The sequence below is a fragment of the Palaemon carinicauda genome, chromosome 4, assembly GCF_036898095.1.
Source record: "Palaemon carinicauda isolate YSFRI2023 chromosome 4, ASM3689809v2, whole genome shotgun sequence".
NCBI classification, from domain to species: Eukaryota; Metazoa; Arthropoda; class Malacostraca; order Decapoda; family Palaemonidae; genus Palaemon; species Palaemon carinicauda.
In genome coordinates, this window is record NC_090728.1 from 176,779,679 (window position 1) to 176,806,856 (window position 27,178).

The 27,178-nt window shown below is 34.9% G+C and overlaps 1 protein-coding gene across 3 annotated transcripts in view; it reads right to left on the reverse strand.

The window, feature by feature from the left end:
* Positions 1-26,503, reverse strand: part of scramb1 (scramblase 1) — a 129,655-nt gene extending 103,152 nt beyond the window's left edge. The window contains exon 1 of one of the 3 annotated variants that reach the window (XM_068372792.1): positions 26,312-26,503. The gene's annotated coding sequence lies outside the window, so the exon portion shown is untranslated. Of the gene's footprint in view, positions 1-8,515; positions 8,650-26,311 lie in introns of those variants that run through there. The other 2 variants (XM_068372796.1, XM_068372794.1) reach the window with 2 other exon arrangements.
* Positions 26,504-27,178: the final 675 nt, after the last annotated feature.

Consider the following 27,178-nt stretch of genomic DNA (forward strand, 5'->3'; position numbering starts at 1 on the left):
ACAAAATGAACTAGCCATTAGTATCAAATAAGTTAATATCAATTTGGGAACAATTGATCAAAATAAGAAACTTAAAATAAATTAAATGATGTTTACAAAAGAAAAAAAAAGAAAAAAAAAAAAACATTCCAAGGATTTAACTGCTCAAAAAAAAGTATCATTGGTTGCCAGAAGAAATATTTCAAGTAAAATATGCATGCATAATTTACTTAACTTTGGTGGCTGCTTGTCCGGTCCCATACAGCAGGGGAACCTCACTCTCTACAGCAGAGGTTCTCAATGGGGGTGAAATTCACCCCCAGGGGTGAATTTTGGGCTTTCAGGGGGTGAATTGTGACAGAAGTAAGTTTATGGTCGAGGAGAGCAATTATAGGCTTTGGCGTAACTGGCCTGTCACGTGGCCCAGGAAAAATGGATTAGACAGTAATATACAAGTGACCACCCAAATTAATCCTAGGATTGGATAAGGAACTGAGGAAGAGACAGATGCCTAGGGAATTAAGTAGGTCCCAAGAAAATTACTTGGCAACTCCAAGGTTGGGAACTCCTGGACTATAAATAACTGAGAAGCTAATATCAAGGATCGAGTTGTGCAGGAGATAAAGTCTTTAGCATTTAGCTTATTTTCAATTAAACTTGATGAATCAACTGATGTGGCCTCATGTTCCCAGTTGATGCTGTTTGCAAGGTATTTTCACTCAGGTTCATTTAAAGAGGAGTTCTCTTTTGTTCTACCAAGGCCTCTGATATTTTGGAGAAGGTTTCATCTTTTTCTGAATCAGAAAATCTTTCGTGGTATAATATCAGTGGGTGTTGTAGGAGCACCAGCTATGTTAGGGACAAAATCAGAATTCCAAGTATGTGTGAAAAAGCGAGCTCCAAAAGTGAAAGGCATTTATTGTATGAGCCATCGTCAGACACTAGCCTCAAAAGCACTTCCTGCTCCGCTAGATTAGGTTTTGGATCAAACAATTAAAATTGTAAATTTCGTCAAAGCAGGGGCTCTCAACTCACGACTTTTCAAGCAGTTATGTACTGATATGGATGCAACCCATCATTCGCTTCTTTTTCACACAAATGTTCGTTTGCGTTCAAGAGGAAATGTAACTGAGCAAGTATTTCATCTAAAGAGATGAGCTCAAATTGTTTTTTGAAGCGCAAGGTAAAACAGAATTTCCTGCCTGGCTGTGTGATGAGGAATGGATCATGCGTCTTGCCTATTTGGTTGATATAATTGAGCAACTGAAGAAACTGAATCTTCAGATGCAAGGAAGGAATACAGACATTATAGAATTCGTAGATGCCTTGGAAGCTTTCATGAGCAAGCATGAAAATTAGAAGAAAAGGGTAAATGCAGAAAATGTAGCCATGTTTGAGAAACTGCCATCCATTCTTGATGTTTGCGTTGAAGACAAGGTACTTCCACAATTTGCAAAAAATTAGATTTTGTAGCATTTGACAGCACTGGAAAATGAATTCAGACGATATTTTCACGAACTTAGTGATTAGTTGGATTTAGTCAGAATTCCATTCAAACTGTCGGTAGAAAAAGTTCCTCATGATTGTTAAGATGAGTTTTTGGAGTTAAAAAGTTATTTGGATGTAAGAGATATGTTCGATGAGAAATCGGTAACAGAATTTTGGCCTCTGATGTGCGATTCCTACCCAAAAGTGGCAGAAATGGCTATCCGTGTATTGCTTCCGTTTGTATCGACATATCTTTGTGAGTCAGGCTTTTCAACTCTGTTACAAATTAAAACGAAGCATCGCAGTAGATTAGAGGTAGAAAACTACCTGCGTTGTGGCTTTTCAAGCACTCATCCGGGTATCCCAGAATTGGCTAAAAAAAAAAAAAAAAAAAAAAAATCACAGGTTTCGTCAATCGATGACATGTAATCTTCTGAATAAAAATAATTGCATCAGCTTCAGTTTGGCCTGTTAAGTAGTTCTTATAAATTAAAAAAAAAACTATTTTACTTTCATTTAAGTTTAATATATCCATCGATATTTTCAATTTGCATATTATTTGTAATATTCCATTACACAAATAATCCATGTAAAGCTGTAAATGTATAATTCAGTTTGAAAAAAAAGAAAATAAAAGGATTTTTAGTGATATTTGCATATTATATGCAATGCAGTTTTTGAGACAACCTTTGGAAAAGACGGGAAGTGGGGTGGGGGGGGGGGGAAATGACATAATTGCAAATGGTGAAAGGGGTGCATGGGCCGAGAAGGTTGAGAACCCCTGCTCTACAGGACCTCCACTGTCGTTTTACCTTGTTCGTTCAGAGTATTTAACATTTCATATCATATATTGTTCATTTACTGTTAAATCGTCACTGTCAAAAGACTCATGAAATAAGAAAGTCTTCAGTTTCCCCTTGAAGGCCTTAATGTCTTCAATTATTCGAATGTTTCGTGGGAGCTTATCATATAGTCTCGGGGCCGCATATTTAAAGGCTCTGGACCCTAAAGTGGACATAAATCTAGGTTCCAATAGTTTGAAGCCATCTGTAACTATTCTCGTGTCGACACGATTTGTTGGCTGCGCAATATGTAGCAATTCTCTCAAGTATTTTGGACGCCCGGTTCTGATAACTTGGTGGGTTAATGTACATATTTTAAATTCAATTCTCGCTTTAATCGGCGGCCAGTGTAAATCGATTAGTATAGGGGTGATCCTCTCTCTAGGTGGGACACTTTTTATCAGTCTTGCTCCTCTATTATGCTTTGTAATTTCTTAAGTTGTACTTTTGGTAAATTGTAGTAGATAGAGTTGCAGTAGTCAATCCTGGCAATAACACAGTTTATCACAAGTTTCTTAACAGAATTTTCGCCCAGGTACTTTTATATAAACGCAATATTTCTTAGATGATAACCAGCAGTTTTTATTACATTATCTATTTGGGCATTTAGACAGGTTACAGTCAAGAAATACACCTAGATCTCGAACTTTACAATCATGCATTCACGAATAAAAAACACTCACCACAAACATAGTACCCAAGTCTTATTATTATTATTATTATTATTATTATTATTATTGTTATTATTTGGTAAGCTAAAATCCTACTTGGAAAAACAGGATGCTATAAGCCCAAGGGCTCCAACAGAGAAAAATAACCCAGTGAGGAGAAAAAATAAATAAACTACAAGAAAAGTAATAAACAAATAAAATAACATTGCGTCTAATGCGGAAATTTCGGAAAACTCAAAAGTCTGTCTTACTATTCCGCACATCCACACAAACGTATGAGCAACATCGGGAATAAATGTGGTTATACGAGCGAAACAAAGAAATGCCTTGTCTAAGAAACATCAAGGTCTGTACCTACAAAACTTTTATACAAACGTGATTAACCTTAAGCCTTTCACAAACATGCTCTGGTATGTTTAGCCAACTCGTGAATCATTGTTGTGTCGGGTAGAAATTTTCGTTTCGTGACTAAAAGCAAACTATTTTCGGGTGATAATGGGTCGCTCGGCTTAGCTCGTGTCTATTTGGAGACAATCAATATCTCAGAATCAAAATAAATACCAATAACTAGAGTTTTGTTATCAACTAGATATTTATAAGTCTATCTTCCATCCTTTGAAAGGTCTCGTCTTCAAATACTTTTGTAAAAACATTACAGTTTTAAACTCGTCAATGCAATCTCAAGACTCACACGCATTATAAATTGCAAAATATATACAATAATATTTCATTTTAGATCACAGAAAAACAAAGATGACTGTCTAAGTTTCCAATAAAAATATCTATAGTCCATTTCTGTTAGTGATGCAGATTTGCACCGACTCGCAGCGGTGCCCTTTAAGCTCGGAAAAGTTTCCTGGTCGCTGATTGGTTAGAATTATCTCGTCCAACCAATCAGCGATCAGGAATCTTTTCCGAGCTAAAAGGGCACCGCTGCGAGTCGGTGCAAATCTGCATCGATAAAAGAAATTGACTATAGTCTTACATAATTCCAAGAGTGTTTCTATAATACTATAACCTCCCAGCATGTCCCGAGTAACTTCATTGTCAGAACATCGTACTCAATGACCGATTGAAAAAAAAAGTCATCACTGCAAAAGTAAATGTCTCACATAAGTATTCTTTCCCAGAAAATATGTTTACGAAATATGATACTTCTAGTATGAACGGCGTAGTCAAATCACTCTTTCGTTCATATGCAAACATCACAGTAGTGAAATGTGAACGTAAAATTTGAAATCTATATCTTTCATCATTCAAAAGTTATAAGCAAAAGGGTTAAGGTTCTGCATAACAGTTGCAAAGTATTAAAATGACTGACAGTTAATCTGTGGTTAAAAGAAGGGGATAAATATATTCCCATTAAAACATAAGTATTGTCAATGATTCTCCTTTGTTGCTATGGAAACGAGGGTTTTCTGTACATGTTCATCCCTGATTCGTTGAACAATTCAAGCATAACTATTAGAGTAAAGTAACTTTTGTCGTTATTTTTCTCTGAAACCACCCTCTTTTAAGAGGGAAACAGGCTCATTGATAAACAAAACGAAACATCAATAACAGTCAGTTCATGTGACTTGAAAGATGAAACACCGTAGTTTCATCTGAAACAATGAGAGAGAGAGAGAGAGAGAGAGAGAGAGAGAGAGAGAGAGAGAGAGAGAGAGAGAGAGAGAGAGAGAGCAGAATATAAATTTTCACCTCAACAGCCCACTTGACCTTGTGGCGCAACAGGAGTGAATTTGTTACAAATCTCGATGGAAGGTTTCTTATAATATTTCTTTTAGTCTAATTCAGTCTTCTATAGTGTCTTTTGGCTGAAATGAAGTATCAAATTCAGTGGTATTCAAAATGGAAAACTACTGTATTCCGAGATTATTCGGTTGTATTCTTTAGGAAATAACTGTATTCATCTACATTTAGGATTGTAAAAGGGTATCTTCAGTGTTTATAATGTATCCTAAGCAAATATTTTCGATACGTAAATGTTCAGATTCAATCTAGGACTTGGAGAATCTCTCTCTCTCTCTCTCTCTCTCTCTCTCTCTCTCTCTCTCTCTCTCTCTCTCTCTCAACAGAATACCAGTAATTTCGTAGTACAGTACCTTCGCACCTGTTCATGGCAAGTGTTTACGGAAGCTAAAAGGTAATCGATAAACTCAAATCTGGGGAAAATTGTTATGACGTTTCACTAACGACTTTTATAAGTAAAATTTTATAATAATGTAAGAACAATAAGCTGAAGTTTGACTAATTACAAGAAAAAAAGATACGTTTTTATAGGATAAGAACAATTTGCTTCAGTTTAACTAATTAAAAAAAAAATGGATACGTTTCTATGTATTTTTTACCGAGAAAATGAAGAGTGAACATTGACCTGTCACGCACTCGTCTTACTACCTCACATTTACGTCGGCCTAAAATCAACTACAGTTGAATAACAACCAACAGGTTGGAATAAATCTTGTTTTATAGTTTATTATGACGGATCGATCTATTATAACGTTGTTACTGATCATGAAATATTCTATATATCTTATACATTAGGCCTACTTATATATAGTTTATTAAGTCAGAGGGAGAGAGAGAGAGAGAAATTTGAAAAATCATCTTCAATCACTAAGAAATGTTAATCATCCCATGAACACTCGTTATATGACAAAATCAACACAAACCGGAATTAATTGTATGAACTGCTGGGAAAACTAAAAAAATAGTTTTAGTAAGTTGCATTTCTCTCTCTCTCTCTCTCTCTCTCTCTCTCTCTCTCTCTCTCTCTCTCTCTCTCTCTCTCTAGGCTAAACGTCAGGCAAAATAAAAGTAGCGCCCACTTGCTCACGATGTTATGTAACTACTTCTAAGAATACTTCAGACCTTGCTATGCCACAAGTGGCCAACGCCGCATGGTATTTTGTTCCGACAACATAACACCATCATATATCAACTAGTACTATACTGCCTCTCCAACTTAATTCGTCGGTATTTACAATTAATGTTAAAGAAATTTAATTCTAACAATACTTTTGTAAAGTGCTGAAACTGGTCGGCCCAGGAAAAGGAAAGTTATATAAAAAAAAAAAAAGATTTCTCCAGCAAAATAGCTGCAAACAATCATCTTTCAAAAAAGTAACTTTTTAAACAAGTGAAAACAATTATTTTCAAACTACAAAATACAGATGAAAACAAACTTAATTTCGCGAAAATTCTTCCACTTGTTGTTTCAGCAACTTTCAACCTCCCCTCTCGATAACATCTAATATTTATAGTCTCTTAAACACGTAACATAATACCGCGACCTTGAGAGCTGGATTCAGATACTGGTGTTGCCTATTGATCCTCAAACACTCGATTAATATTTTGATAATTAGTGTTTTTAATGTATATAACCCCATTTGGATAATAATAAAAAAAAGTAGGGAATGGTCATAATCTGAATTTCATTATATATATAATTAGCTTTATCAATTGGGTTTTTATTTAGTTAAGTAAGTCATGGATCTGTTCGTTCCGAATGGCACGCATGATGGTGTGTTGCAACGACTACATTTCATGTTAGTGAGACTACTATTACGTAACAATGTAGTGTATGAGAAAAAAGTCCATAACCACACATTATTATTATTATTATTATTATTATTATTATTATTATTATTATTATTATTATTATTATTATTATTATTAACACAAGCAGGGCTAGTTGGAAAAGCAAGATACTATAAGCCCAAGGGCCCCAGTAAGGAAAAATAGCCGTGATGGGAGGAAACAAGGAAATAAACTACAAAAGAACAATAAACAGTTAAAACGAAACATTTCAAGACCAGTAACAGTTGCATTAAATTAGATCCTTCACATATAAACTGTAAAAAAAAAAATAAAAAAAAGAGGAAGAGACATAAGATAGTAAAGCAAGAGAACTCTAATTAAAAAATGTGGAAGACCAAGGTACAGGAGGCTATGGCACTACCTAAGACTAGAGAACAACGGTTTGACTTTGCAGTGTCCTCCGAGAAAAGCTTTCCTCATACAGTTGACAACACTGAAATTACCAAACAATTCCTCTTCTCTCAAGAGGTTAAATACTGCACTGTAATTGTTCAGTGGCCACTTTCCTCTTGGTAAGGGTAGAAGAGACTCTTAACTATGGTAAGCAGCTCTTCTAAGAGGGGGACACTCCAAAATCAAACCATTGTTCTCTAGTATTGGGTAGGGCCATAGTCTCTGGACCATGGTCTTCCACTGTCTTGGGTTAGAGTACTCTTGCTTGAGGGTACACTACTCTATCTTGTTTCTCTTCCTCTTGTTATTTTGAAGCTTTTCTATTTTTATTCTCTTGTCATTTTCAAGTTTTTATAGATTATGGTATGAAAGAATTATCTTAATTGTATTATTGGTCTTAAAATTCTCTGGTATTTTTCCATATTTTCTTTCCTCACTGGGCTATTTTCCTTGTTGGAGCCCTTAGACTTATAGCATCCTACTTTTCCAACTAGGGTTGTAGCTTAGCAAATAATAATAATAATAATAATAATAATAATAATAATAATTTATGAAAATGGGGAGGCGCACAGAAACCCACACCTGCTGAGTCATCCACAGCCATTGCCTGCCTCTCCCTGACCCTTGCTTGGGTGGAGAGAGCTTAGGAACTATATATGTGTATACGAGTTCCTTTGCCTCTGCCACTCATGAATGACCTTTAAACAAGGAAGAAATTACATAAACATTTTGGTGCTTGGTTAAAAAATATAAAAGGCAGAACGTTCCATGTTAGTGGTTTCTACCAGTTTAAGGCGAACTTACAAACAAGTTTGTCGGGGCATTAGCAGAACAGATTCAGCGAGATTTGATAACCAAAGTAAGTGATGAATTTTCCAAGCGTAAGATAATAAATTACTTACACCCTGCTAATAACAGCTAACAGCATAAAAAGATCTTTGCCTCTCTAGCTGCTTAGCTTCTTTCTAAATAAATCAGGAAGGAAACATGTATCATTCAAAACACAGTATAAGCATAGCCTGATTCAGCCAAGGATCGGTTAATCAATAAAGGCTCGGTTTTCTAAACTACACCTCACAACGTGTGACAACTATTCACCGGAACGGGCGGGATTTCGTCCATGTCAGTGGCTATGCCATCCGGTTTAGGGATGAGTGAATAACGGCAGCAAGAATAGTATCATCTGCTAACTCCACCTCCTTATTTTCATGAAAGCCAATATCAAACACGTAAAACGATTCTATTATTCAATTCTTGAGTTTATATCAAAGTACTTCAATCACAACTTCCTTTTTTTCCATGTGAAAAAGTTTCATCTTGAGAGGGACAGGGAAAAAAAAAAAAAAAAAAAAAACTTTAAAATGATGCCAACATCAAATGTGTCAAAACATTCATGGTTCAAAAGTACCAACAGGTAAAATAGAGTATACCGAAAACAAACTAATTACGGTTTCCGATACATTAATTAGGTCCGTCGTTGATAAATGGGTGGGGTCCGTAAGACCTCACCATACCACTATCTCCCTTGCATTATCTTACCACACTTCCGGGAAAGTCCTGTGCCGAGATTGCCCCTTAAATATAAACCACTAAGTCTAGACCCCTCTTGGCGTTCCGTAGGATAGTGTTCGAGTATTTCTATCGTAGGTGTCTTTTATTGGTGGTATGATTATCGAACAGTATGCTGATTAGGATAATAAAAACGTTAAAGCAACTCCCCTTCAATACGATAGAGCAGCCCACGTCTGACGTGTAATGGAGTAGATAAGATTAGGGAGTGATATTGCTCGGTAAGGAGAATTTTCTGCATTTTAACAGGAATAAACAACTAATACTTACGGATTAGATAACGCTTTATCATATCTTAATGTGCAATGGATGTCAGCAACCGGTACTTCTGGGTTAATAATGCTTGGTGTTGCCTTCAACGGGATTTTTTTTTTCTCTTACGCATGGAAAATGCGCTTAAGTTTTGTTAACTTTAAATCCGTTGCAAGAATCACGTTTTCTTTACCATTGTACTAGTGAAACTATACACTATATGCCTAATACCGAGGGAGAATTGGATATTATTCTTGCATTGTCATTGAAGAGTGGGTACAGATATGATCATATGATGACACTATCACACCTACTTCAGATCTCCAAATCTTTATATCTCTACATATTAGATACTATTAAATTAAGGGAATAACACTTCACATAATATATTACACCATAAGTGAATCAAAATCTAAAATTACATGAGTAAATCTCTCTCTCTCTCTCTCTCTCTCTCTCTCTCTCTCTCTCTCTCTGTCACACAAGCGAACACACATGCACACACAAAACTGGAATTTGCATTCGTGCCATCACTACGAGGTGTTCAGACAGGCCCTCTTTCGAAAACTGTCTCACCGGATAGTTCATGGTCGCCGACTTATAAAAAAAAAAGAGAGAAAAAGTGCTAACAGGGAGATAATGTAATCGTTCTCTACCCGGAGAACTCTGGCACTGGCCTTGCGGCATGCCCGGATTATTATTCTACTGAAGAACAAAGCACCCCGACGTTCTTTTCTTCTTTTTCACTGACAGGAAGAAATATGATGTTGATGTCTCTGGGGTTTGCAAGAAGTTTCTTTTATAAAGTTTCAAAGTCACTGGCTGTCTGGATTTTATTTTCTTAATTGTATTAATTTCCTACAAATTTCAAGGTATTTATTTTGTACAAATTATGTTTAATCTACAAATCAGACATAAGACAAAATAAGCCCTAGGCTTATAGCATCCTGCTTTTCCAACTAGGGTTGTAGCTTAGCAAATAATAATAATAATAATAATAATAATAATAATAATAATAATAATAATAATAATAATAATAATAAATGGATGCTTATTAAGAATAGGCCTAAACCGAGGAATTGCTACGAATGGAACAAAGGCTCATAAATTTTACAATTATATTTTTCTCTTAGAATTTTAATATTGAAGAATTAATTCATGGAGTCGACGACCTTGACAGCTGCCACGTCAATATCATGGTATAAAATAAATGAAGTTATTTGTTCAAGCAAATCTAAATCTTCAGTAAATCTCCATAACAATTAATCCGTCAAGTAACCTATTGCAGCAATAAAGTTGGTAACATCTGGTAAGCGACCGTTTTTGCAACTACAGACTAGTGATTCGTGTTACGAAGGGCATTTCTAAGGAATGTTTCATGAGTTAAAACGCACGTACGCACGCACGTGTGTGTGTGTGTGTGTGTGTTGATGTGTTTTCTAGAGATAGTTAAAAGGATTCTCCTATATGAAGTGAAATGTAATGCCAATTGTTAACGGAAAAAAAAAAAACGAAAAGATTGAGATGAATAGATTCTGCAGTATATCTTAGAATATTTAAGTAAGAAAATAAAAATAGACTGAGAAAATACATACACAGAAGTGGTAAACAGTTTAGCGTAAAGGATGCATCAGAATTTCGTGGTGGTTTGGTCCGTGTAATTCGAGGGGAAGGAGGAGAAGGCCTTTACAGCTCTGCATCTGAGGGTATGCAAGAGGTATGGATAAGAATGAGCCTCAAGCCCTCAACCACCAGGAAGAACTAAAGCTAGATGACTGGAATGGCATAGTCTTTGAAATTAAATCGAGTAATACACTTTCCAAGAAGAATATTTGTAAAATATTCTTTGTAAAAACAACAATAAATTCAGCCATTTTTTCCCCACTGCAGGAGGCTCAGACGCATTTTCATTCATGTCTTTAGCCATTTTCATCACCACGCTAGCCAGTGCGGATTGGTGATGGTGGGGGACTTATCTGATTGCACACAGCGAACCAACCTAGTGTGGGTGTCCCTGACTAGTACAGCTTTACTGATCATGGCAGTACACAAACCCTTTCATCACGTTAAGATATAACCACTCAGAGAGGGCTATAAAAAAGTTATCGTAAAACATACCAAATCTCATGTTTAAATAGATTTTATCTTAATTGCAAGGCAAAATGCAAATAATAATAATAATAATAATAATAATAATAATAATAATAATAATAATAATAATAATAATAATAATAATAATTCGAAAAGTAAAAAAAAAAAAAACATGAGAAGGAATTTTACAGGTTGTTGAATGCGAGTATACTGAAGCTGTTGCAATAACGGTTTGTCTTTTTTTTTTTTTTTTTTTCGGGAGTAATCCGTAAAAATGTGTTGTACTGTACAGCATATCCTGATTAAGCGCGATAAAAGTTGTATCGTGGAACTAAAGTTTTAAACTTATCTGCTTTTCTATGATTTGTGCACTGCTATAAAAAAAATTAATGAATATTTAGTTATTCAAAAGCTATATAAACAATTATGTAGCTTCTTCATGAGTGTATGTGAAATATATGAAAGTGGAAATTGACTTTAGAATGAAAATCTTGCTCGATGAAATGTTATAACCTAGTAAAATCCTTTTTTATAAGTGAGCATATCAGTCTCAAACAGAAACATCAATAAGAGAGAGAGAGAGAGAGAGAGAGAGAGAGAGAGAGAGAGAGAGAGAGAGAGAGAGAGAGAGAGAGAGAGAGTTATGTAGCCAATCTTATATTTTAAATGTTGCTCACCATTTACCAAATCATTCTAATTTAGCAAACAAAATCTACAAGGTGATTAGTAACTTACTGCTAATTTCAACAACAAAAATAGTGTCGAGAGGTTCACAAGCTATAAGCATAATTTTATGAATGTTGAAAGAAAAAAAAACAATTTAATCAAAAAGGTAAATCTCTCTCTCTCTCTCTCTCTCTCTCTCTCTCTCTCTCTGCTCAGGCATTACCCCTAACCCGACAACCTGGCTCCGACCATATCGATCGAAACATCAGAAGTCCTCTCACATGCTGGCGGGAAATCTTCCCACCTATATCCCTCGGTTTGCTCGCCAGTCTAATGGAATGGTATCAGTGAACTTGGGAAGTCGAACGAAAATACACATACATCTTTTTACCTCTCTGAGGTCTCAATTATCTAAGTGTTATCCTCGTGGAGTTTCACTTATCAGGATAACATCTTCGAATCCTAACTAGGCCTATTTCTAACAACCTGACTACTTTGGTCCTAATTCAATAATAATAATAATAATAATAATAATAATAATAATAATAATAATAATAATAATAATAATAATAATAATTAAAAACTAAACGTAAAACTTTCTGAATAGATGACGACTTATTTATTTGCCCTTTCCAGGCATATGTCGTTGGAAAACTGGCTGCGTTATTTGTTACAAGTATTACCATTAGAACCTTGACCAATTAAATGTTACCCTGGCATCATGCGCAAGTAAAATGTTAAACAAATCTAGTCTCGGTGTTCTTTTTTTTTCTTAACCGTAAGACTTAGAGATTTAAAATGACGCCTAAAAACTTATAATCTAACTTCCTGATACCGAATTTACTAATACTGAAAAATAATTTCGACGTTAAAAAACTAGTTAATAAACCGATTTCATGATATAGTCAGAAGAAAAATAACATCTACAAGATATTACACACTTAATAAGACCATCACAACGATAACAATGGCATATAAGACCATGTACTGTACTCTCTAGGAGTATAAAATAAATTCCCAGAATCCCGGGTGTCTTGAAATTCAATTCTAGCCTTTATGGTAAAGCATGTAATTTCAAAACCTTGGAATCATGATGAAAATGTGCGCCCAAAATGTGACAGTTCCAAGAACTTTATGGCCGACACCAAGCAGATAATAATGTGTTATAGAATAAGATACATCCATCCTCTAAAGAGAATTATTTGAATGATGCAAAGATGGAGATGATGTGACGTTTTATAAAAGTTTTCTGACATGCGTATTTTTAACATCTTATGATGCAGTAGAAAAATATACATAAACAACATATTACAGAAAGTGAAACCCGAAGTGACAGAAACTGGAGCCCTTACAACGACACACCCTCAGTAACGCTATCTGCCAAAAAGGGTCTTGCCATATGTTGAATGGCGTTTACTCGCTACAGTACAAACGCATGCACCAAAAGTGTCGCCAAGGCATGGTAACACCAAGGTAACGCGTATTTATGATCTCCACAGTTATGTCCCTGAGATTAGTGTTCATTTTGTAACCGTAATCAGAGAATGAGAATGTCCATACCTAGATAATACAGAGAAGTGTGATCGTGGCATTTGACTGCAGAGAAAAAGAAAGTACATTAATACGTGACTTCGGCCCAATGCCATTTGGATATGTGGAGACCTACCGCTATTGATAGTACCACCGACGCCCCCCCCCCTTCTCTCTCTCTCTCTCTCTCTCTCTCTCTCTCTCTCTCTCTCTCTCTCTCTCTCTCTCTCTCTCTCTCTCTCTCTCTCTCTCTCTACATTGCGGCTTGACGATCCCACCTTTCCATCTACCAGCTGCATTCTTACATCAGCCAAATTTCCCTATCAATTTTACAATAAGCTCTCAAAATATTAGACACATCACTTTGTGGAAGGCTTAGTTACACATTACTTACAGCCGTAAACAGATGCTAACCATGAAAATTTAAAGTGACAATTAATAATTCGACTGTCTTGAATATTATTTAATTATATTATACATACCCATTTCAAATTTCAGAATTCCGTTGGGCGTGACGGCATGAGAACTGAATACTGACACTTACAAATAGTGGGCACTAACATCAATTTACTCGTCATGATTGTATTTTTTTTACCATCAAAATACTCTGGATTTCTTGACTGGCACCTCACATTCTTATGAGTTGCCATTGCCAACCAATACTATTATTAAAATTATTTGTTTGTGTATTAAAAAAGAGCGTAATATGTTTTTTACTACATCGATACCTTAAGTAGGGTCCGCTCAAATTATTTGGTATCGCTATGTTGATGATGTTTTGGGTATTCTATGAGAAAATTTTCACTTTGAGGATTTTGTTCCCATCATTTCTTCATTGTTCCATTCATAGTTTCCTATAGAAAAAGGAAGAAAACAACAGTATCCCGTTCTTAGACGTTTTGATAGTTAGACAAGCCGATAAATCTTAACTTTCCAAAATTACAGTCAGCCTATATCATTATTATTTTTGTTATTACCATTAAGATACAACTCTAGTTGGAAAAGCAGGATGCTATAACCCCAAATGGCTCCAACAGAGAAAAAATAGCCCACTGAGGAAAGGAAATAAGAAAATAAACTGTAAGAACAGTAAAACATAAAAACATCTTTCATATATAAACTGTCCAACATAAAAACATTAGCTACAAGTTTGATATTCAGAAGTTTTACATATTTAACTATCCGATTGGGAATATCATTCCACAACTTGGTCACAGCTGGAATAAAAGTTGTAGAATACTGTGTAGTATTGAACCTCATGATGGAAAACTAACTGCATATCTAAATCAGTATTACTAACAGTATGGTACTATCCAGGAAGATCTGAATGTTAAGGATGATCAGAATTATGAAAAATCTTATGCAACATGCATAACGAACTAATTGAACGATGGTGCCAGAGGTTAATATCAAAATCAGGAATAAGAAATTTAATAGACCGTAAGTTCCTGTCCAACAAATTAAGATGAGAATCATATAACTTAACATATGTGCATTTCTATTCTGGCCCTTCTAAAAATAAAAAGTTTAATGTATTTTCCTCTGTGTATCTGAGGGCACCAAGAATATGCAGCCCAGAGTATAAGGAAATTAATTTCCCCCAAATTAAAGAAATTGACCGTAATCTCTAGTATCAAAGGTATAATCGCCTCTTTCTCTAGCGACTAATGGTGGAGTAATTGATACCACAGTGTATAAATCACTATTTATTTCTTGTAATCAAACCTGGTGACATGGATGATATGCGAGTTAGTATCATTACAAATTGATATGTTATTGATCTAAAATCCATGTGTCAGACAATGGATAACACAATGATTTGTATATTGATCGTTATAGCCTCATCTAACTTACAATTGTTAATATATTAACATATTACATAATTGTGTACATTATACATACACGATGCGGTATTGTGGTAGTTTTGGAGATTGCTCTACGGTGTGTATTCTCTGCAAATTCTCGTTGACTACTACGTTATACATTTACGATGGAGATGTGTTTATGCTCCGCACATCAATGGCTTGATTCCTTTCCTATGGTGGTGTTCAACATGTGTTGAGGCTAAAGGTTAATGCGCCCGGGATGAGCGCTTCCATACTCAATAGTAACCACATTTTCTTTCGCTAGCTTTCAACTCTTTACTCTAGTTCCCTTTCTTCAGTATAGCTATATTATTTTATTTCACACATACTTATTCTACATCAGCTGTTATGGCGAATAGAAAAGGTATTCTTTAAAAACTGTATTAATAAAACTAAGAAAAAGTTTTCTATTGTCCACTTAGACTGACATGAAGCAAAAAAAATATATATAATGATAGTGCTTCCATATGGTTGCACATTGAAAAGCATATTACTAAATATAGCTGTGAAAAAAGACAATAAGGTAATACAGAACATTTCATGTTCATAATTTATTTTTATTGGCCAAACATCTAATAATATATCTGTCAGACCAAAACAGTATGAGATGTCTGTCTCTGGAGGGTTCGGTACTAACACTGAGCTGTTCATTTGGTCATAGAATCAGTTGGTTGGATGCCAAGACAGTAACCTTATAAATGAGTTTACCCAACGAAATAGTGTGGAATCTTTGTTAAATACCTGTACCCAAGGTCATGATTTAAATTTGTGACATGATGTTCTCTAGTAATCCGGTATTTCTTCTTTTCTCAATTCTGACTTTCCAGAATCATCATGAAACCGGGCTTTATGGATCACCTTAAAGGTTTAAAGTCTAGGCCTACTCATGGCAGAGGCAAGGTCTAGTGACAATACCTTAGCTAGCAGATCAATGCGCTAGACACTGAACATATATGCCTAGACACTTATCTATATACATATGATCAGCGGCCAAGCCCCTTTCCATTCATGCTAGTACCAGAGAGGGCCAGGCGATGGCTGCTGACGAAACGGCTGGTTAACCTAAAGGCTCCCCAAAACACCACATCCTTAGCTCACTAAGATGCTGATATAAAAGACGCTACAAGAAACTATCGAGCTTGAGTGGGACTCGAACCCCAATCCGTAAGATCACAAGGCAGGGACGTTTCCCTATACACTTATCCTCATAGTGAGCCCCATGTTGTAACCAATAACACGAAAGTACTAACTCCAATCAAGAATATAATAAATTACATGCATACTATATATATATATATATATATATATATATATATATATATATATATATATATATATATATATATATATATATGTGTGTGTGTGTGTGTGTGTGTGTGTGTGTGTGTGTGTGTGTGTGTTTGTCTTTGTCTTGCATTGATTGCTACTAACTGTGTACCTTCCACAAGAATAAATATCAGTCTATGTAGTATATGGTTCATAATAAGGATTATGGAGGAGCGAGGTCGGGCACATAAACGTGACAAACGCATTGCGTGTGGATCTTATCCAGCATGCAAGGATCATTCACACGAAATGTCTCAATGTAGGCTCAGTCTCACTGGCCAACCGGTACCAGGAAAGCAACCGCCGATTATCTAACGATACGGCTATGATATTTTACGTCGGGAGTCGAGACCGAGTGGACTTGAGTTAACAGAATAATGGTGGGGGTGATAAGTGTGGAAAAGAGGACTTGAAAACGGGGAGTTGACTCGCCGACGAATGCTTTAACAGGCATCTAATCAAGCAATTTATTGCAAAGGAGATACAGGCACGAGAGAGAGAGAGAGAGAGAGAGAGAGAGAGAGAGAGAGAGAGAGAGAGATTCTGCAGCACACTATCACACACCTACGATCACATTTCGTCATGATTTCAAGTGGGCAACGGAAAATACTGTCTTGGAGAATGTGACCAAGCGAAACATTTAACAAAACATGCATCACTCCTCTGACAACTTAAACCGTTACGTAAAAGGTATTTTTAACACCAGAAAACTTCAATAATATACAAAACTTCTTCAAAATTTATGATTCATATTACGCTTATCATTGACGTCAATGAATAACACTCTACCTTATCTGCAACTCCTATCAATTCATTGCAATATTTTCCCTAGTCACACGCCAATTGCATCAGAGTGAATTTATTCCAGTAGATAGACTATTTTCCTTTTTTTAAACATGAAAATTATCGTTTTAACGATTTAACAGAGATTATATATATATATATATATATATATATATATATATATATATATATATATATATATATATATATATATATATATATATATATATATATATATATTTACAAATAGACCTATGGACGTTTCATCTCACTAAAGCATTGAACTTCTTGAATCGTAACTGTACTTTTCTATCTTTATGAAAATAAAAGTCAGGTATTGTACATTATATACATAATTTTTTCTGTAATTCAAAATCATAATTGCATAACTAAATCACATTCTCTAACTACGAAACCAAATTTAATACTTAATCAACATGCAAAGTTTAAGCATTCCTCTGATAATTAAATAGTCTACGAGGACAAACAAGTAACAAAATCACGCGAATTCAATTGGTTACAATAGAAAAGAGGCTGCAGAGAACTTGAAGCTCTCACCCTGATATCAATTGGCAGTTAGAGGTATGTGGTGACAAGTTGGGTGAACGGCTGACCAGGGTGAGTAAGATACAGTAATTCTGTATGGAAAAAATACTCTGAGACTTCGTAAGCGGAATAACTGTTGCATCATCCAAAGAGACGGTCGGGTGATGATTATTATTATTATTATTATTATTATTAGCTAAACTACAATCCTAGTTGGAAAAGCAAGAGGGTATAAGCCCAAGGGCTCTAACAGGGAAAATAACCCAGTGAGGAAAGGAAATAAGGAAACAAACAAATGATAGGAGAAAAAATTAACAATTAAAATCAAATATTTAAAAAATAGTAAGAACACCAGAACAGATATTTCATTTATGAACTATTAAAAAATTTATGTCAGCCTGTTCAACATAAAAATATTTGCTGCAAGTTTGAACTTTTGAAGGTCTACTGATTCAACTACCTAATTAGGGTTATTCCACAACTCGGTCACAGCTGGAATAAAACTTCTAGAATACCCTGTAGAATTGAGTCTGATAGCGAAGCCCTGACTATAAGAATTAACTGCATGCCTAGTATTACGAACAGGATAGAACTGTCCGGGAAGATCTGTATGTAAAGGATGGTCAGAATTATAAAAAATCTTATGCAACATGCATGACGAACTAATTGAACGATGGTACCAGATATTGATATCTAGATCAGGAATAAGAAATTGAATAAACCATACGTTCCTGTCCAACAAATTAAAATGAGAATCGGCAACTGAAGACCAGACAAGAGAACAATACTCGAAACAAGGTAGAATGAAAGAATTAAAACACTTCTTCGGAATAGATTGATCACCGAAAATATTAAAACACTTTCTTAATAAGCCAATTTTTGGGGCGATTAAAGAAGACACAGACCTAATATGTTTCTCAAGAGTAAATTTGTTGTCGAGAATCATACCTAAAATTTCAAGTCATACAGAGTTAAAGAAACATTATCAATACTGAGATATGGATGTTGAGCCACTGCCCTTGACCTACTTACAATCACACTTTGAGTTTTGTTAGGATTCAAATTCATGCCCCATAATTTGCACCATACACTAATTTTAACTAGATCTCTATCAAGGGATTCAGCAACCCCAGATCTACATCTAGGCGATGGAATTGATGCAAAGAGAGTAGCATCATCTGCATATGCAACAAGCTTGTTTTCTAGGCCAAACCACATTTCATGTGTATGTAGTATGAAAAGTAATGGGTCGAGAACACGACCCTGAGGGACACTAGATATCAAATTCCCATACTCAATATGGTGCCCACCAACAACAAATCTTTGCGATCTTTTACTTAAAGAATCAATAATAATGCTAAGAAACGACCCACCCCCTCCCAACTGTTTGAGTTTGAAAACAAGGGCCTCATGATTAACACAGCCAAAGGCAGCACTAAAATCAAGGTCAATTATACGAACTCCCTGACCACAATCAAGGGATGTCTGTACTGCATTGGAGATTGTAAGAAGGGGATTATATGCTCCAAGGCCTTTACGAAAACCAAATTGTAAACTAAGGAACAGATGATTACCTTCAGCAAACCTATTAAGATGTTTTGTAAAAGGACGTTCAACAACTTTAGTACATACGGTACATCTAGTATAAATAAGAGGTGTATGAAAATTAAATCATAAGTGAAAAGCTTTGACAGATCAAGGGCAATTTGAAATCAGACTGGTGGATAAAGATTCTGACGCCCTCACAGCTCGAAAAAGTTCTCACTATTGTTCAAAATCTCATTATTCCTGTGAGGTAAGGGGCAATAGATCTACATGCCATTGGCTGGCCCTCCCAGGTCTTAGCTTTGGTGGAGATGGGGCTTAGGAGCTGATCATATATATATATATATATATATATATATATATATATATATATATATATATATATATATATATATATATATATATACTGTATATATATATATACAGTATATATATATATATATATATATATATATATATATATATATATATATATATATATATATATATATATATATATATATACGGTATATTTTGTCGGTTTCTAGGATATTGCCCCATACTTTGCAGCACATAAGCGACCTTTAGTCATCAAGATGTAGTGAAACTTGTTTGAAATGTTCCAGAGTATAGTCAAGAATTATTTGCCGTTGGATTTTCTTAAAGAGTAACGCATTACATGCGAGAGATACTACCGCTAGAGTTATTCGGTTCTTTGACTGACCTGACAGTACTATACTGGATCCTTCTCTCTGGTTCCGGTTAATTTTCGCTTTGCCTACATATGCAGTACACCGAATAGGCTGGCCTATTCTTTCAATATTGTCCTGTGTCCTCATACACCTGACAACACTGAGATTACCAAACAATTCTTCTTCGCCCAAGGGGTTAACTACTGCACAGTAATTGTTCAGTGGCTACTTTCCTCTTGGTAAGGATAGAATAGATTCTAACTATGGTAAGCAGCTCTTCTAGGAGAAGGACACTCCAAAATCAAACCATTGTTCTCTATTCTTGTGTAGTGCCATAGTCTCTGTACCATGGTCTTCCAGTATCTTGGGGTAGAGTTCTCTTGCTTGATGATACACTCGGTCACACTATTCTATCTTATTTCTCTTCTTATTTTGTTGCATATTTTATAGTTTATATATGAAATAGTTATTTCAATGTTGTTACTATTCTAAAGATATTTTATTTCAATTGTTAATTACTACTCTTATTCCCTTGTTTTCTTTCCTTACGAGGCTATTTCCCCTCTTGGAGCCTCTGGGCTTATAGCATCCTGTTTTTTCCATCTAGGGTTGCAGCTTAGCAAGTAATAATAATAATAATAATAATATATATATATATATATATATATATATATATATATATATATATATATATATATATATATATATATATATATATATATATATAGTGTATATATATAGTGTGTATATATATATATATATATATATATATATATATATATATATATATATACGTGTGTGTGTGTGTGTGTATGTGTGTGAGCGCTACTTTCTAAAATGTCCAACAACAAATTAAAAATTAGGAACTCATCGGCCACTCTGTTTATAGAAACGCAAGAGCTGCATGACTCCACTGCATATCAGTTAGATTTCAAATCAACAATCTTATCAATTATAATAAGTTGGAAAGAATATTTACAGCTGGCTTAATCTATAACAGATAACTATTTTGGAATACGTCTCTTTCGGATATAAGCCTATCTATTTTGTTCTTAAAAAGTTACCAAATTTAGTTTTCCAATATTAGTTCATTCTTGAACAGTGGAACATTTACACGAATGTGCTTATTTCTACTCTGATTCCCGTATCTGATAATTACTAGAAACAGACATTGAGTAGCAAACCAAGTTTTTCTAAGGTTCTAAAGGCTGTTTCTTTCCATCGACTTTTCAACTGTACCCTTTGGTCTACTCCCGCCAGACATCAAACTTCTTCATTTTTTTTTTATCTTTCCAACTTCTACCTGTTGATATATAGCAAATCTCAATCCTAGACCTATGATAGTGTAGAATCTCACAAAACTCTATACCCAGAATTATGGCAGTGTTATACTATAAAGTGTAGGTAGTAGGTTGGCCAGGGCACCAGCCACCCGTTGAGATACTACCGCTAGAGAGTTACTGGGTCTTTTGACTGGCCAGACAGTATTACATTGGATCCATCTCTCTAGTTACGGTTCACTTTCCCTTTGCCTACACATACACCGAATAGTCTGGCCTATTCTTTACAGATTCTCCTCTGTCCTCATACACCTGACAACACTGAGATTACCAAACAATTCTTTTTCACCCAAAGGGTTAACTAATGCACTGCAATAGTCCAGTGGCTACTTTCCTCTTGGTAAGGGAAGAAGAGACTTTTAAGCTATGGAAAGCAGCTCTTCTAGGAGAAGGACACTCCAAAATCAAACCATTGTTCTTTACTCTTGGGTAGTGCCATAGTCTCTGTACCATGGCCTTCCACTGTCTTGGGTTAGAGTTCTCGGGCACACTATTCTATCTCATTTCTCTTCCTCTTGTTTTGTTAAAAGTTTTCATAGTTTATATAGGAAATATTTAAATGTTACTGTTCTTAAAGTATTTTATTTTCCGTTTCCTTTCCTCACTGCGCTATTTTCCTTGTTGGGACCCCTGGGCTTATAGCATCTTACTTTTCCAACTAAGGTTGTAGCTTAGCAAGTAATAATAATAATAATAATAATAATAATATATACTCATCATACCCAATATTGTTCAGGAAGCAGTTATCATTATCCTCATCAAAATAGCCAAGCAGAGTCTATTTCGGGAATTTGCCCCAACTAATAAATAATGCCAGAACACAAGGATGATGTTTGCAATCTATTCCGAAAAAATAAATAACAGAAGACATCCTCAATGCGCATGACAGAGTACAGTTTACACATATGGGTAGGAAAATAATTAAGAATAGCAAAGAATTCGTTCCAGGGAATTACACGCACAGACAGACACACACACACACACACACACACACATATATATATATATATATATATATATATATATATATATATATATATATATATATATATATATATATATATATATATATATATATATATATATATATATATATATATATATATAATATGACGAAGCGAAAATGTCGCACGGTCGTAACGGTTTGTCTGACACATGAGCGGGGTTTCCTCTGAGAAACTGAATGACTCTTGCATTATGATTTTCTACTGAAGTCAGCGAACTGAAAGAAAATTCCCTGCACTTGTGAGATCAAAGACGCAAAGGAATCCATGATCAAACTAAACAAAATCCATAAATCAGATGTAGGCCTAGTTCATTTTACATGCAAATTTCAAGACTAGCGTATGAGTACTCTTATATGCGAAAGTCTCATATATATTTTTTGAGAAAGCAAAGACCCATAGTAATGAGAAATAAACAATACTTGTGGTTACTTTCGGCAAAATTATTATTATTATTATTATTATTATAAGCTAAGCTACAGCCCTGGTTGGAAAAGGAGGATGCTATAAGCCTAAGGGCTCCAACAGAAAAATAGCCCAATGAGGAAAGGAAACATGGAACTAAGTAAACCACAAGAGAAGTCATAAATGATAAAAAATAAAATATTCTACGAACAGTAACAACATTAAATTAATATTTCATATAAAAACTTCACAAAACAAGAAGAAAAATAAAACAGAACAGCGTGTCTGAGTGTACCCTAAAGCAAAAGAACTCTAATCAAAGACAGTGGAAGGCCATAGTACAGAGGCTAGGGCACTCCCCAAGACGAGGAAAATATGGTTTGACATTAAGGAGTGCCGTTCTCCTAGAAAAGCTGCTTGCCATAGCTAAAGTCTCTTCTACCCTTACCCAGAAGAAAGTAGCCACTGAACAATTACAGTTCAGTAGTTAACCCCTTGAGTGAAGAATTGTTTGGTGATCTAAGTGTTGTCAGGTGTATGAGGACAGAAGAAAATGTGGTAAAAATAAGCCAGACTATTCGGTGTATGTGTAGGCAAGACAACATGAGCTGTAACCAGAGAGAGGGATCCATTGTAGTACTGCCTTGCTAATCAAAGGACCCAATAACTCTAGCGGTAGTATCTCGACGGGGGCCTGGTGCCCTGGAAAACCTACTACATACACTGTTGCCATCATGACGTATTGGGAAAATAATAAGAGAAGTATTGTTATGAAAACTATGAAATATATTTGCAAAAGTATTTAATGAAAAGAAAAACTTATAAACACTTTTGACGGTTCAATTGTAAACATGTTACATGGAAAAGTTTTATATAGTTAGTTGTGCAACAAAATTATTAAAAAAAAAAAAGAACTGTGTTCATAAGGTAGACACGATTAAAAAAAGAGAAAGTTATAACATCGAAGGGCCAGTTATTCAAAGATTCTTTACATTTTAAATGATAAATGCAAACAAGCAGTAGACTGGCCAGGACACCAGCCACCCGTTGAGATACTACCGCTGGAGAGTTATTGGGTTTTGACTGGCCAGACAGTATTACATTCGATATTTCTATCTGGTTACGGTTAATTTTCATTTAGCCTACACATACACCAAATAGTCTGCCTTATACATTTTCCTTTGTCCTCATACATCTGACGACACTGAGATTACCAAACAATTCTTCTCTCAAGGGGTTAACTACTGAACAGTAATTGTTCAGTGGCTATTTTCCTCTTGTTTAGGGTAGAAGAGACTCTTTAGCTATGGTAAGGAGCTCTTCCAGGGTAACACTCCAAAATCAAACTATTGTTCTCTAGTCTTGGATAGTGGCATGACATCTGTATCATGGTCTTCCATTGTCTTGGGTTAGAGTTCTCTTGATTTATAGTACACTCAGGCACATATAACTCTATCTGTTTCCTTATTTCCTTTCCTCACTGGGCTATTTTCTGTGGGAGCCCTTTGGCTTATATCATCCTGCTTTTCCAACTAAGGCTGTAACTTAGCTAATAATAATAATAATAATAATAATAATAATAATAATAACCAAGGGCACAAAGCAAGTCTTTTAACAATACTTTTAGCAGCACCAGTTATCTCAGAAAATTATGACAATTAACTCTCATATTCATGTCTAGATTCCAATCAAATGGAACATTTGAGAATAGAAAAAGCTGCCTAAATGCATTAGAAAGTTTCGAACAAAAACAATATTTAATAAGAATTAAGTTATGCTTTGAAACTAACACAAAAACCACACACACACACACACACAATATATATATATATATATATATATATATATATATATATATATATATATATATATATATATATATATATATATATACTGTATATATATAAAGGGATAGTCATCAGCCGTTACGAGTCATTAGCCGGTGCTACCTTAGGCTAGGGAACAATGGTTTGATTCTGGAGTCCTTCTCCTAGATGAGCTGCTTACCATAGCTGTGTGTGTGTGTGTGTGTGTGTGTGTGTGTGTGTGTGTGTGTGTGTGTGTGTGTGTGTGTCTTAAAAACAACATTGGTGAGATTTGCCAACCAACGCTTTGTGTTCCAAATCAGACGAAGACAATGCTTCAGTTTATTATGGATGTTTACAGATTATAACCCCAAGAAAATCACGATTGTGTACACAGCCTGCAACACTTCCTTTCGTTCTGTAAGCGATGCACGATTTTTTTTCCGACATTGAGTCACCACACCATACGCCTTGAAAACTCCCTCCACGGAACGTTACAAAACCATTATAATTTTTGTCCTAACCTGAAATAATCATAATGGGTTTTAGATAGTTGATGCGATAAAAACGATCCCAGAATGCCCAAATGAGTTTTTACAAATGTATATTCACCCATTAAGGATAATACAATTTCGAATATAAAATAGAAGTTTTAAGCTCTCTCTCTCTCTCTCTCTCTCTCTCTCTCTCTCTCTCTCTCTCTCTCTCTCTCTCTCTCTCTCTCTCTCTCTCTCTCTCAGTTTGTGATTACTTCTCTATTTTCTTTTCAACTGTTGCTACACATTACAAATAGGTCTATCCCTAACACTAACCACCTTAACAAGCAGCAAGGAAGGCTTAAAATAAGTATTTTTTTTTATATAAATACCATCACTATCTGAAAGCAATTTTATGATTGAGACACACACGATATACGAGTATAAAGGAGATTGGGAAATTGACCTTAAAAGCAGAGAAAATGTCAATGGTGAATTCATTTAAATCGAGAATAAATAGTATTCAAGATGAAATGTATGAAGGAATAAAAATAAGAGCTAAAGTTGATGATAAATTAAAAGGAGAACAAGTGTTAGTTTATATGCTAGGGAAAGAATAATAATACTAAAACTTTTCTGAATAAGATTGGGAAGAAAAGATGGTAGAGAAATTGTCAATCCCATTGCAATTATTATGTACGCAATAGACTATTTTTTTACCCTCTTAAAAAAGTACTTTAGAAGCTAGTACACATTTTCCTATTACTACGAAAATGTGTCAACACCCATCTGATATGTAAGCATGTCATTCATTTACCTAGTTATTCTTTTAAACACCTCTCTCTCTCTCTCTCTCTCTCTCTCTCTCTCTCTCTCTCTCTCTCTCTCTCTCTCTCTCTCTCTCTCTCTCTCTATATATATATATATATATATATATATATATATATATATATATATATATATATATATATATAATGTGCACTCGTGCGTGACAATTTAATATCCAAATTTTCTCTTTAGCCTACATATATATATATATATATATATATATATATATATATATATATATATATATATATATATATATATATATATATATATATATATATATATATATATATATATATATATATATATATATATATTGAAAACAATATAGGCAAGCTTGACCCGCCAACGTTGCGTGTTTCAAGTCAGACGATGACCATGCTTCGATTATCCGAGACTGTGCATAGATTGTAAACACTAGAAATTCACGCGCGGAAACATAAACATTCTTGACTGCCACGTTGTGGAAACCTGAGTCTATTCTATAGACCTTGGAGGAAACTGTGTTCCGAAGTACTGTAAACCAATACTGATTTGCGACCTTAAGGTCTCATGAATAACATAGCGAATTTCTCGTGCTGCTATCGTGTCTAGTGTATTAAAAATCAATACATAGAAATAAAATTAACTCACCTTAGAACACCATGTAAATCCTTTCGCACTATAAAACAGAGAGAACGAAACTGGGTAAGAATTCCACACCACAGGACGTTTCTCGGTAACACTCTTGCACCACTTCTGAATGATCCAAAACAACTAGCGAGACTCACTCGGCCCACAAACCTTACAACGGCAGCTCAACAACTGAGAGTCGTTGGCAACTTTTCAACTCGAGTAGAAGAAAGAGTGAGGCCATTGAGGTGAAGTTCGCTTGGGTTAGATACCACTCAAAAGACATCCTGACTTGCGCTAAATTCAAGGACGATACCGACGTAACATCGGTGGAGGATCGGTATTGCTCTGTTTTGATTCTCGTTCGGTATTCGTGCGCTCATAAACATTTTTTCAAGCGTGTTTTATTTACTTAAGTAGAATTTAAGATCTTCATAAGAATGTAATGTTAAGTATATGTGAAAGGGATAATTGTTTAATCAAAGAAGCCGTTGTTTCTGTTCATCGTGTCATAGGAAAATGAAGCACTTATAATCAACAAGTGTGGTACTGTACAAGAGATATCGACTTAGTACCATAACTACAAAAAAAAAAAAAATAATAATAAATGAATTACTTTTGCATTACGAACTTCCTGAAGAAATTTTATATAGTCATGTGCCTAAACAGTATGTTGCATGAAATACCAGTATACCATGGTCATCATTTGTAATACGTTTTGGTTCTAATGAAAAAAGCAAAAGACATTTTCATTCAGACGTCTATCACCGTACTATGAAAACTGCCGAGAATTATACGTTCAAACCTGTAATGCGAGAGCTGCTGGCCCTGTGAAAAAAAAATACATATATATATATATATATATATATATATATATATATATATATA